This window comes from Malania oleifera, chromosome 8 (genome assembly GCF_029873635.1).
Source record: "Malania oleifera isolate guangnan ecotype guangnan chromosome 8, ASM2987363v1, whole genome shotgun sequence".
Taxonomy (NCBI): Eukaryota; Viridiplantae; Streptophyta; class Magnoliopsida; order Santalales; family Ximeniaceae; genus Malania; species Malania oleifera.
The window spans coordinates 85,533,674-85,544,222 of record NC_080424.1 but is presented as its reverse complement, the minus strand read 5'-3'; the positions used below and the strand labels follow the sequence as shown (position 1 = coordinate 85,544,222).

Sequence of the window (10,549 nt, the reverse complement as noted above, 5' to 3'; positions counted from 1 at the left end):
CAGAATTGAATGCAATTGTGGGCCCTCCAGGATTGTCGTAATCTTGGAAATTTCATTAGTGGACCTTTTCCTAGCTGCTCGTTAGGTACTTTGCATCCATGCTTTCATGAATAATTTCAGCACAAAGGTGCATTACATGTTATATCCTATTTGTATATCTTTTCGCCCTAGTACTCCCATGAATAACATACTACTCGCATTCCCATGTCATGCCTTCACTCCTATGCATTCACATATCTCATAATCATGCATCCTTGCTCCATTGCATACAACATGCCGGGCCCCACTCATCTCCGATAAGTTGGTAGTCACTCTACGTTTCTGCTTGCATTCTATGCCCTGTTGCTCCACCTCTTGCATCCCCTATCGGATCCCATTACTTTCCCAAGGTTTCTGGACGCGCTCAGATCAGTTATGGAGGACACTTTGTTTATCAGGAACCTGCGTCGTAGTCCAGTTCTCTTCGAAACAACAAAGAGTGGGGAGACGCTTGAATGCAGCATCAACCGTGGATTACGCCAAAGTGTGCGTATCTACTCGGTCTCCCCTCCCGGGAGGACTACACACACTATCTGGAAGGATTGGACCCGCAACGCCGTTTGGACTTCTCACCAGTTATATGGCCATATCGGTTTTCCTGTTACACCTAACGGTGCATCTTCAGCTGGTGAAGGCATTGGTGGCCGTTCTGGCCTCCTCCGTCCCCATGTTTGAGCATAGATGGAACGACATGAGTTCCTACCACTTGAAGCGTACTTATCGCTCTGCATTGATGACACGGCGATCCCCCTAACCGCACTTCTGTGCCTGATTCCAGGATTTCCTTAGCACGGGAGTTGTATAACCTTGCTGGGGTCAAGATTCAACGAACGGCAGGGGAAAGCGAAAGGATCACTTGGAAATGCTTGAAGGAGTTGTTGGAAGAGGAGAAAGGTGAAGAGGTTCAGATACATTTGTTCGCACTGGCCATATATGGCCTAATTATATTTCCCAAAGAACTAGGGACCATTGATAGATCTACTATTTCTTTCGTGGCGCAAGTAAAAAATGGGGCTAATCCGGTTCCTGGGATTTTGGCAGAAACCTTTCGATCTCTTAACAAATGCAGGAGCAAGGGTCAGGAGCGACTAAAATGTTGCGTATCATTACTCTATGTTTGGTTTGCCAGTCACCTGCCAAGTAACCAAGGGGGGTATCGTAACACCTTTTCAGCTCTTCGAATCCCCTTAGCCGAGTTCGAAGAGGCTCAGCAGAATATTCAAAGGAGCAAGGCTAACTGGAATGAAAAATTACATAAACTGAGGGAGTTGGGATTAGTTTGGCAAGCGCCATGGATGAACCATTCCAACATGATGTATCGATGTGGAAACTTCCCGTGGGTCTCGTTATTAGGTCCATGGGGAGGAATAGCATATGCTCCTTTGTTGGCAAGAAGGCAAGTGGGAGCGTCTCAGTTTGTGCCTATGACTCACAGATTAGCCGACTCGGACTTCGCATACGAAGTAGGAGACACTCAAGATCAAATTAGAAAGTTCATGGTGGCTTGGAAACATGTGCACCTAATAGGTCCAGGTGATGGAATTACCACAGTCCAAGGAAATTATGAAGTATGGTTGGAAAACCGAGTAAACCCCCGACTCAAAAGAATCCCAGAAGTTGTTATTGAGCATGTTAAATCACCAAGCGCGTGCATACAATTGAAGCCACAAGGGGATCCATGCCCAGTAGAAAAGGGAGATGCAAGAGCATAAGTGGGGAATCAGCAAAAGGAGGCTCTAGTCTCTGTCTATCGCAAGGAAATCAAGCGACAGAGGATTCGGCACATACAATCAGAAGAAGAGGTCGTGGCTCTAAGGAAGGAAAGACGAAGACTTCAAGCAGCACTTGAACAGAAATCTCGAATGTTAGAAGATGCCCATACCGAAGTCAAAAAGAAATCGCTCTACATACAAGAATTGGAGAGGCAGGGGGATGAGCAGAGGAGCAAGTATAATCAAGTACTAGAAAAGATGGAGCCGTGCATAATGAAAGCAGGCTACTGGGAGGCCAAGTTTCGGGCTTTGCATAGAAAGACGACACAGCAAAATGCAGAGATTGTGCAATCATGAGCAGATTTTGATATTTGATTAGATTTGTTATTGTATGAAAGGATACTATTAATGAAAAGCGGATTTTATTTTCTACAAAGATGATGATCTCTTCCATGAACCTTGATTGGAGTACATTAGGTTGCATACATATGTTTCATATTTGTGAAATTTACACTTGTCTTGAAAAGACCATTGCATTTCATGCATGCATACCTATGCATTCACGATTCTAAAAAGGGAAAGTTTTGGTTTGCAGTGCCTAGCCACAGAATCCGTCTGAGCAAGCAACATTGAGACTGTCACGCATCAATACAATACCAGGAGAAGGGCAAAAGAAATGAGTGAACAATTGGAAGGTAGAGTCCTGGGCATAGAGCAAGGACAAGAAGAATTGAATGAAAAAATGAGCAAGATCCTGGAATTATTGACGAACAAAGGAAAAGCAGTGTAGAATGATCCGGAGACAGATATGGATCCTACTCATCCTCCAGGGTTTACCCCAGTACATGGACAAACGTCAGTTCCACTTCCTGGCGTCATGGAGGGTTCAATGCCAAGTATACCCCCGTTCATCCCCAATATACCAGCACAGGGGTTTCCAGTAGTGGGGACTCCCCCATTAGTAGCTTCTGATTTGGGGGTAAACAGATCTGAAACTGAACGTCGATACGATGTACTAGAGGAACGACTGAAAGCTATTGAGGGATCCAATACATTCGACTCTGTAGATCCCAATGATCTGTGTCTTGTACCAAAGGTCACCCTACCACCGAAATTCAAAGTACCAGATTTTGAAAAATTTAATGGAACTAATTGTCCTCGAACTCACCTATGCCTGTATTTCCAAAAAATGGCTGCACATTCCGATAATGAGAGACTAATGATGCATTGCTTTCAAGATAGCTTGACAGGGGCAGCCATCAGGTGGTATATTCAACAAGATCGAGCTCGGATCCGCACATGGAAAGACTTGGCTAATTCTTTCATAGCTCAATACCGCCATGTTATAGAAATGGCACCCGATCGTATGACCTTGCAGAGTATGCAAATGAAGCCCACCGAAACATTTAGAGAATATGCATACAGGTGGAGGGACATGTCTGTCCAAGTCAATCCTCCGGTGGAAGACAGGGAGGCTATTTCCCTATTTGTGAATACGTTGAAAGATCCTTACTTCGGGCATCTCCTAGGGGCAACCCCCCATGATTTCATGGACATCGTTTCTACTGGAGAGAGGATTGAGACGGCCATCAAAGTCGGAAGAACTAAAAGTATCAGTGCAGAGACTGGTCTAGGCAAGAAATGGACAAGCAAGAAGAAGGAAGAAGAGGTTCAGATGGTTCAAAGACAACAATATCAAAGAGAGCATGGCCCAGGGGCTAGAAGGAATTTTGTTTTTGAGCCTTCTGTCAATCAGACAGTTCATACGGGAGGTAGACCCCAAGTTGTTCCTTCCGGGGCCATGGCCGCTTAACCGAATATGCGAACTCATGATAGAGGCATCCAGAGAAATATGAGAAGGATAGATCCTATTCCAATGACATACTCAGAATTATTCCCACAATTGATGGAGAGGAACTTAGTTTCAGTCATTCCTGGAACGGTCGTTACGGCACCTTTTCCACAATGGTATGACCCCGAAGCCAAGTGTGCATATCACGCTAACACTCCCGGGCACACTATTGAACGTTGTTGGGCATTCAAAAATAAGGTTCAAACACTAAGAGAAGCTGGATGGCTAGCATTTGATGATAAACAACCCGGAATTCAAGGGAACCCTTTGCCCAATCATGGGGGTAACAATGTCGGAATGATAGAAGAAGGGACGAATGAGGTGGATTTTGAACAAATGTCTTTAGATTGGGTGTTCAATGAACTTATTGCGGCAGGTCGGATAGGGCAAGAGGCTATTTGCCCCACTAATGCACTTTGTTTATGTCAGAGTAAAGAAGGATGATCTGTGAAAGAGTGTGTAACTTTTAGAATGTTTTTGCAAAAGATGGTGGATAACAAGTTTATAGAGATTGGTTGTACCCGCAAAAGTGGAGAGATTGCAGTCATTGGGGAAAACAGGCCGGTATATCATCAGTGCACTAATCAACCATTCATACCTACCATGAACAAGGCTCTTCCCACACTGGAAGCGCCAGCTCGCTTGTTGATCTCTACTCCCAGGCCATTCCCATACAAGAATAACCAAGCAGTACCCTGGAAATATGAATGTGAAGCGTATGTCGAAGGAAGCACCAGCAATATAGCAGGGGTGAAAGGGATAACTCGAAGTGGTAGGGTGTATATGCCAGATTCTTCTAAAATAAATCGACAGAATGCAGGGGAACCAGACAGGGCAATGAAAAGTCCAATATCTAATGGAGAGGCTGAAGAATTCCTGAAGATAATAAAGCATAGCGAGTACAACATTGTGGACCAACTAAAGAAAATGCCGGCTCACATATCTGTTTTGTCACTTCTACTAAATTCAGAGACCCATCGGGAGGTGTTACTTAAAGTCCTAAATCAAGCTTACATTCCCCAGGATATCAGCGTTGATAAATTCAATCATGTGATCGGAAGTCTGGCGGCCTCCAACTACATCACTTTTACTGATGAAGAAATTCCGCCAGAAGGCCAGGGGCACAACAAGGCGCTGCATATATCCACCAAATGTAAGGATCATATGATGTCTCGAGTCTTGATAGATAATGGGTCATCCCTCAATGTTATGCCAATGACTGCACTGCAGAGGTTACCCATTGATCCTTCTTATGTGACACCCAACAATTTGGTGGTGCGTGCCTTCGATGGAACACGAAGAGAGTCCGTAGGGTCGCTTGACATCCCTATTCAGATTGGACCCGTAACCTTCGATATCACTTTTCAAGTCATGGATATTACACCTTCATACAGTTGTCTCTTGGGAAGGCCTTGGATACATAATACTGGGGCAGTTCCCTCCTCTTTGCATCAGCGAGTGAAATTTGTGGTAGGGGATAAACTGGTATGTGTTTATGGGGAAACCGATATAATGGTTACTAAACCTTCTTCCACTCCCTATGTGGAAGCAGCTGAAGAAGCCCACGAAGATTCATTCCGAGCATTTGAGATCATCAACGTCATTACTATAATGGAGGGATCTTTTATCCCTCAACCTCGGATCTCTTCTTCCACGCGTATGGTGGCTACTGAAATGATTAAATCAGGGTTTTGCCCAGGAAAAGGGTTGGGGAAGTATCTTCAGGGCATCGCAATGCCATTGTTACCAGAAGGCGTGAATGAGAGATACGGCATCGGATATACTCCTACTTTAGCTGACCATAAGAAGAAGGCAGAAGAGAAAAGAATAATCCGAATCGAGAGGCGCACAGGAAGAGTAAGTACCAAGTGGGGGATAGAAGTCCCGCCAATGAATCAGACCTTTCGAAAGGGCAATCAAGTCACTCTTGAGGAAGAAATGAAACAAATGAGCATATTGGCCTTGGAATCAGGGGACCACATGAATGACTCAAGTAGATGGATCTACCCATTGACAGGAGCAGAAAGTCAGAACTGGACATCTTTTGATTACCCAATTCACTTCATGTAATGGCTTTTGCTCATTTTGCTTTCTTTTTGTAATCCGTGGACATTATTGCCTCGGACCGTTTGTCTTTTTCATCAATAAAACCAGTATGCATTTCTTTCGCATTTATTGCATCATTGGGTCATTTGTCAAAGAATTGTTTACCTTTGTTTTATGCAGGGATAGGGAAAATAATCATACCAGTATTCAAGAGCCAGAAATTGATGTTAACTTTGAAAACTTAATCCTAGAAGCTGAAATAGAAGAGGAGACTGACTTATCACCTGAAATGCAAAGAATGTTGAAATCAGATGAAAAACCGACTTTAACCAGTAGTGACCCCACGGTCACAATAAATTTGGGGACTAATGAGGAACCAAAAGAAGAAAAAATCGGGGCACTGTTGGGAGGAAAAGAAAGATGCGAAATGATAAACCTTCTGAAGGAATACCAAGATGTTTTCGCGTGGTCATATCAAGACATGCCGGGTTTGGATACGGACTTAGTAACACATAAAATACCCATTTACCCAGATAGCAAACCAGTAAAATAGAAACTGAGGAGAATGCGCCCAGATATGTTGATCAAAATAAAAGAAGAGGTGCAGAAGCAGTTTGAGGCTGGTTTTTTAGAAGTAGCCAAATATCCAGAGTGGATGGCCAATGTAGTTCCAATAATGAAGAAAAATGGAAAAGTGAGAGTCTGTGTTGACTATCGAGACTTGAATAAAGTTAGCCCTAAAGATAATTTCCCACTTCCACACATAGATGTGCTGGTAGACAATACAGCGGGACATGCCCTGTTTTCATTCATGGATGGGTTTTCTGGATATAATCAAATTAAGATGGCCCCAGAAGATAAAGAGAAGACCACGTTTATCACCTTATGGGGGACCTTTTGCTACAAGGTTATGCCCTTTGGTTTAAAGAATGCAGGGGCAACCTATCAGAGAGCCATGGTAGCATTATTCCATGACTTGATGCATAAGGAGATAGAAGTATATGTGGATGACATGATTGTTAAGTCCCGAGATGAGTATAGCCATGTGATGAACTTAAGGAAGCTATTTAAAAGGCTACGAAAATGTCAACTGAAATTAAATCCAGAAAAATGTACATTCGGAGCTTCTTCAGGAAAATTGTTGGGATTTATTGTAAGTGAAAAAGGGATTGAAGTAGACCCAGATAAAATAAAAGCTATTCGAGAAATGCCTAGTCCCAAAACCGAAAAAGAAGTCAGGAGCTTCCTAGGCCAATTGAACTACATAGCTCGATTTATATCTCAGTTGACTGCTACTTGTGAGCCCATATTTAAGCTGCTGAAGAAGGATAACCCCGAAAAATGGAGTGAAGAATGTCAGAAAGCATTTGAGAAAATAAAAGAATATCTATTGAACCCTCCAGTTTTGGTTCCCCCTGTACCTGGAAGGCCTCTTATATTGTACTTAGTAGTATCAGAGAATTCCATGCGGTGTGTGTTAGGACAACACGATGAGTCTGGAAGAAAGGAGCACGCCATCTATTATTTAAGCAAAAAGTTCACGGAATACGAATCTAGGTACTCTAACCTGGAGAAGACGTGTTGCGCTTTGGTGTGGGTGGTTAGTAGATTAAGGCAATACACGCTGTATTACACAACATGGCTGATTTCTAAAATGGATCCGATTAAGTATGTTTTTGAGAAACCTGCAGTAACAGGACGGATGGCTCGTTGGCAAATGCTGTTGACTGAATATGATATTACATATGTGACGAGAAAAGCCATCAAAGGGAGCATTATAGCAGAATATTTGGCTGATAGGGCCGTTAATGATTACCAATCCATGGAGTTTGACTTCCCGGATCAAGATATTGATTCAATTGATCAAGAAAAGGAAGGTAATGTTGGGTGGATGATGCTATTTGATGGGGCAACCAACGTATGGGGGCATGGAATAGGGGCTATACTCATATCACCAGAGGGTAAATATTACCCAGTCACAGCCAAACTCACCTTTCCGTGTACCAATAATATAGCAGAGTATGAAGTGTGCGTATTGGGCTTACAGGCGGCTATTGACCGAGGCATTAAAAAATTGATTGTAAAAGGAGATTCCGCTTTGGTAATTTATCAGTTGACTGGAAAGTGGGAAACCTGGGATTCCAAATTAATACCATACCAGGAGTTCATTCAGGAAATGATGCAGGAATTCAATGCCATCAGTTTTTCGCATTTACCGAGAGAGAGTAACTTAATCCCTGATGCGCTAGCAACATTGGCGGCTTTATTTAAGGTTGAAGCCGGAATAGAGATTGAACCCATTCGAATAAGGATGCATAGGGAACCTGCATATTGTATAATGACGGAAGAAGCCGATGGGAAGCCATGGTTTCATGATATCAAAACATACATTCAATGGAAGGAGTATCCCATAGGAGCCTCTAATAATGACCGAAAGACAATTCGGAGGCTAGCTATGGGATTCTTCTTAGATGGGGAGATATTGTATAAAAGGAACCATGATATGACCCTCCTACGGTGCGTGGAGTTGCAAAAGGCCAGACAAATCATACAGGAAGTACACGACGGCGTTTGTGGGACCCATGCGGGAGGACACTCGTTGGCCCGAAAAATCCTAAGGAGTGGATACTATTGGATAACCATGGAACGGGATTGCATAGAGTATGTTCGAAGGTGCCATAAGTGTCAAATCTATGGAGATCGCATACAAGTCCCACCCACTCAACTCCAGGTTTTATCTGCACCTTGGCCTTTCTCAGCATGGGGCATGGATGTGATCGGACCAATAACCCCGAAGGCCAGTAATGGGCATCGATTCATTTTCGTGGCCATTGACTACTTCACAAAATGGGTAGAAGCAGCATCATACTCTAATGTCACTCAAAATGTAATCAATCGTTTTATCAGGAGAGAATTAATTTGCAGGTATGGGATCCCAGAAAGGATAATATCAGACAATGCTAAAAACTTGAACAACGAGGTCATGACAAAATTATGCAGTCAGTTCAAGGTCAAGCATCATAATTCAGCCCCCTATCGACCTCAAATGAATGGAGCAGTGGAAGCAGCCAATAAGAACATCAAGAGCATCTTGGAAAAAATGACGGAGACCTATAGAAATTGGCATGAGAAGTTACCTTTCGCTTTATTGGCCTATCGAACCACTGTTCGAACATCTACAGGGGCTACCCCTTTCTCTTTGGTATACGGAATGGAGGCCGTAATTCCGATAGAAGTTGAGATTCCATCGTTACGAGTATTAAAAGAAGCAGAGTTAACCGAAGCAGAATGGGTGCAATCTAGATATGACTAGTTGAATCTGATTGAAGAAAAAAGATTGACAGCTATAGTTCATGGGCAGTTATACCAAAGGAGAATGATGAGAACTTTTAACAAGAAAGTGCGTATTCGACGGTTTCAAGAAGGAGATCTAGTTTTGAAAAAGATTTTACCAATTCATAATGACCCCCGAGGTAAGTGGACCCCAAATTATGAAGGGCCGTATGTGGTAAAGAAAGCATTTTCAGGAGGTGCCTTATTATTATCAGACATGGATGGAGCCGATCTGGTGCACCCCACAAACTCAGACGCGGTAAAGAAATATTTTTCTTAGAAACCCTGTAAACTCTCAAGGAAATTCAATGAAATAACGATTTGCTTCATAAATCTAATGACTGTTCATTATTCATGTTTTGATCAAATGATAGATGGCCATCGTTGGCCGATCTGCTTTCCTATAAAAAAGCCAAATAACGATTTACCATTTGATAACCAAATTGAGCCTAAATGATAAACCAGTATTTTTTCCAAAGTCAGTTTACAAAATTTGACCTGGGTATGGGTCCTTTAGGGTCTGGCAAGTCATATGAGACAACAATTGGCTACTCGAAATGATGGCAGGCCATCTTTCTGCTACTCAAAAGAAACAAAAAGAGATCCCTTGCAAGCCCTTCTTGAGCCTGGAAAATTCAATTTTTGATTAACCCGTCAAAAGATCACACCCCACACTGGGGCAATTTCAAAGGATTAGTCCCAAATGAAGTCCAAACAAAAATGACCGAATCCCTTCATGAAAGAGAAAAACAAAAGAGAGCAACAAAAGCAAATGGAAAAAAGAAGAAAAGAGAAAGAAAATAAGGGACATACTACGCATGTGATCTTTGACCAAGTTACCCTTAATGAAAGTGCTGATTTTGAGCCTTATTTAACTCTTTCTTTCTTTAACCCGTACCCGTAGCCTATATTACAGTCCAAATAAAAGACCTGACCAGATTGGTATACATTGTTGTTTCTAATGATTTGTCAGACTCAATGATTGAGTCTGAACTACGTAATGACCTGATCCTGAAAAGGTACGTAGGCAGCTTGTTCAAAAGACAAGTTCGGTCAAAGCCAAAACAAAGTGCCTCAACTTAAACTGGGGCAAAGAATGTCATTATGGGTTGGGATTTTTGAGCCATAGTTTCCCTCTTCTTCAGAAAACCTATATCCCCAAGCCTACGTTTCGTCCCGAGTCTTAAAGACCATCTTGAGATCAAAACATGAATTGAACCTGAGGCAATAGTTTAACTTGAGAATTATAGGGGTTCGCAACAGAATAAGGCGAAAGGAGGGAGAAATGTTTGGGGTCATCGACGAAAAAGAAAAAAATCAGTCAAAGGGGAATTAAGCTTGACAACTTAACATTCATGTGCTTCAAATTTTTGAATACTGGTATAAAGTTTTTCCTTTGAACTGACATTTAAGTCTGGTAAACTAGTCATCTTGCATATATGATCTTTTGATATAGCAAAGGGATGTTCCAATTACATGGTTGGATATTTCTCAAAAAAAAAAAAAAAAAAAAAACCTTTTTCATTATCCCAAGAATAGGGTAATCAAAAGAGTTCGCTAGTATGCT

At 42.3% G+C, this 10,549-nt stretch overlaps 1 pseudogene; it reads left to right on the top strand.

Moving 5' to 3' along the window:
• Positions 1-2,559: 2,559 nt before the first annotated feature.
• LOC131162788 (uncharacterized) lies at positions 2,560-9,262 on the top strand (annotated as a pseudogene).
• Positions 9,263-10,549: the final 1,287 nt, after the last annotated feature.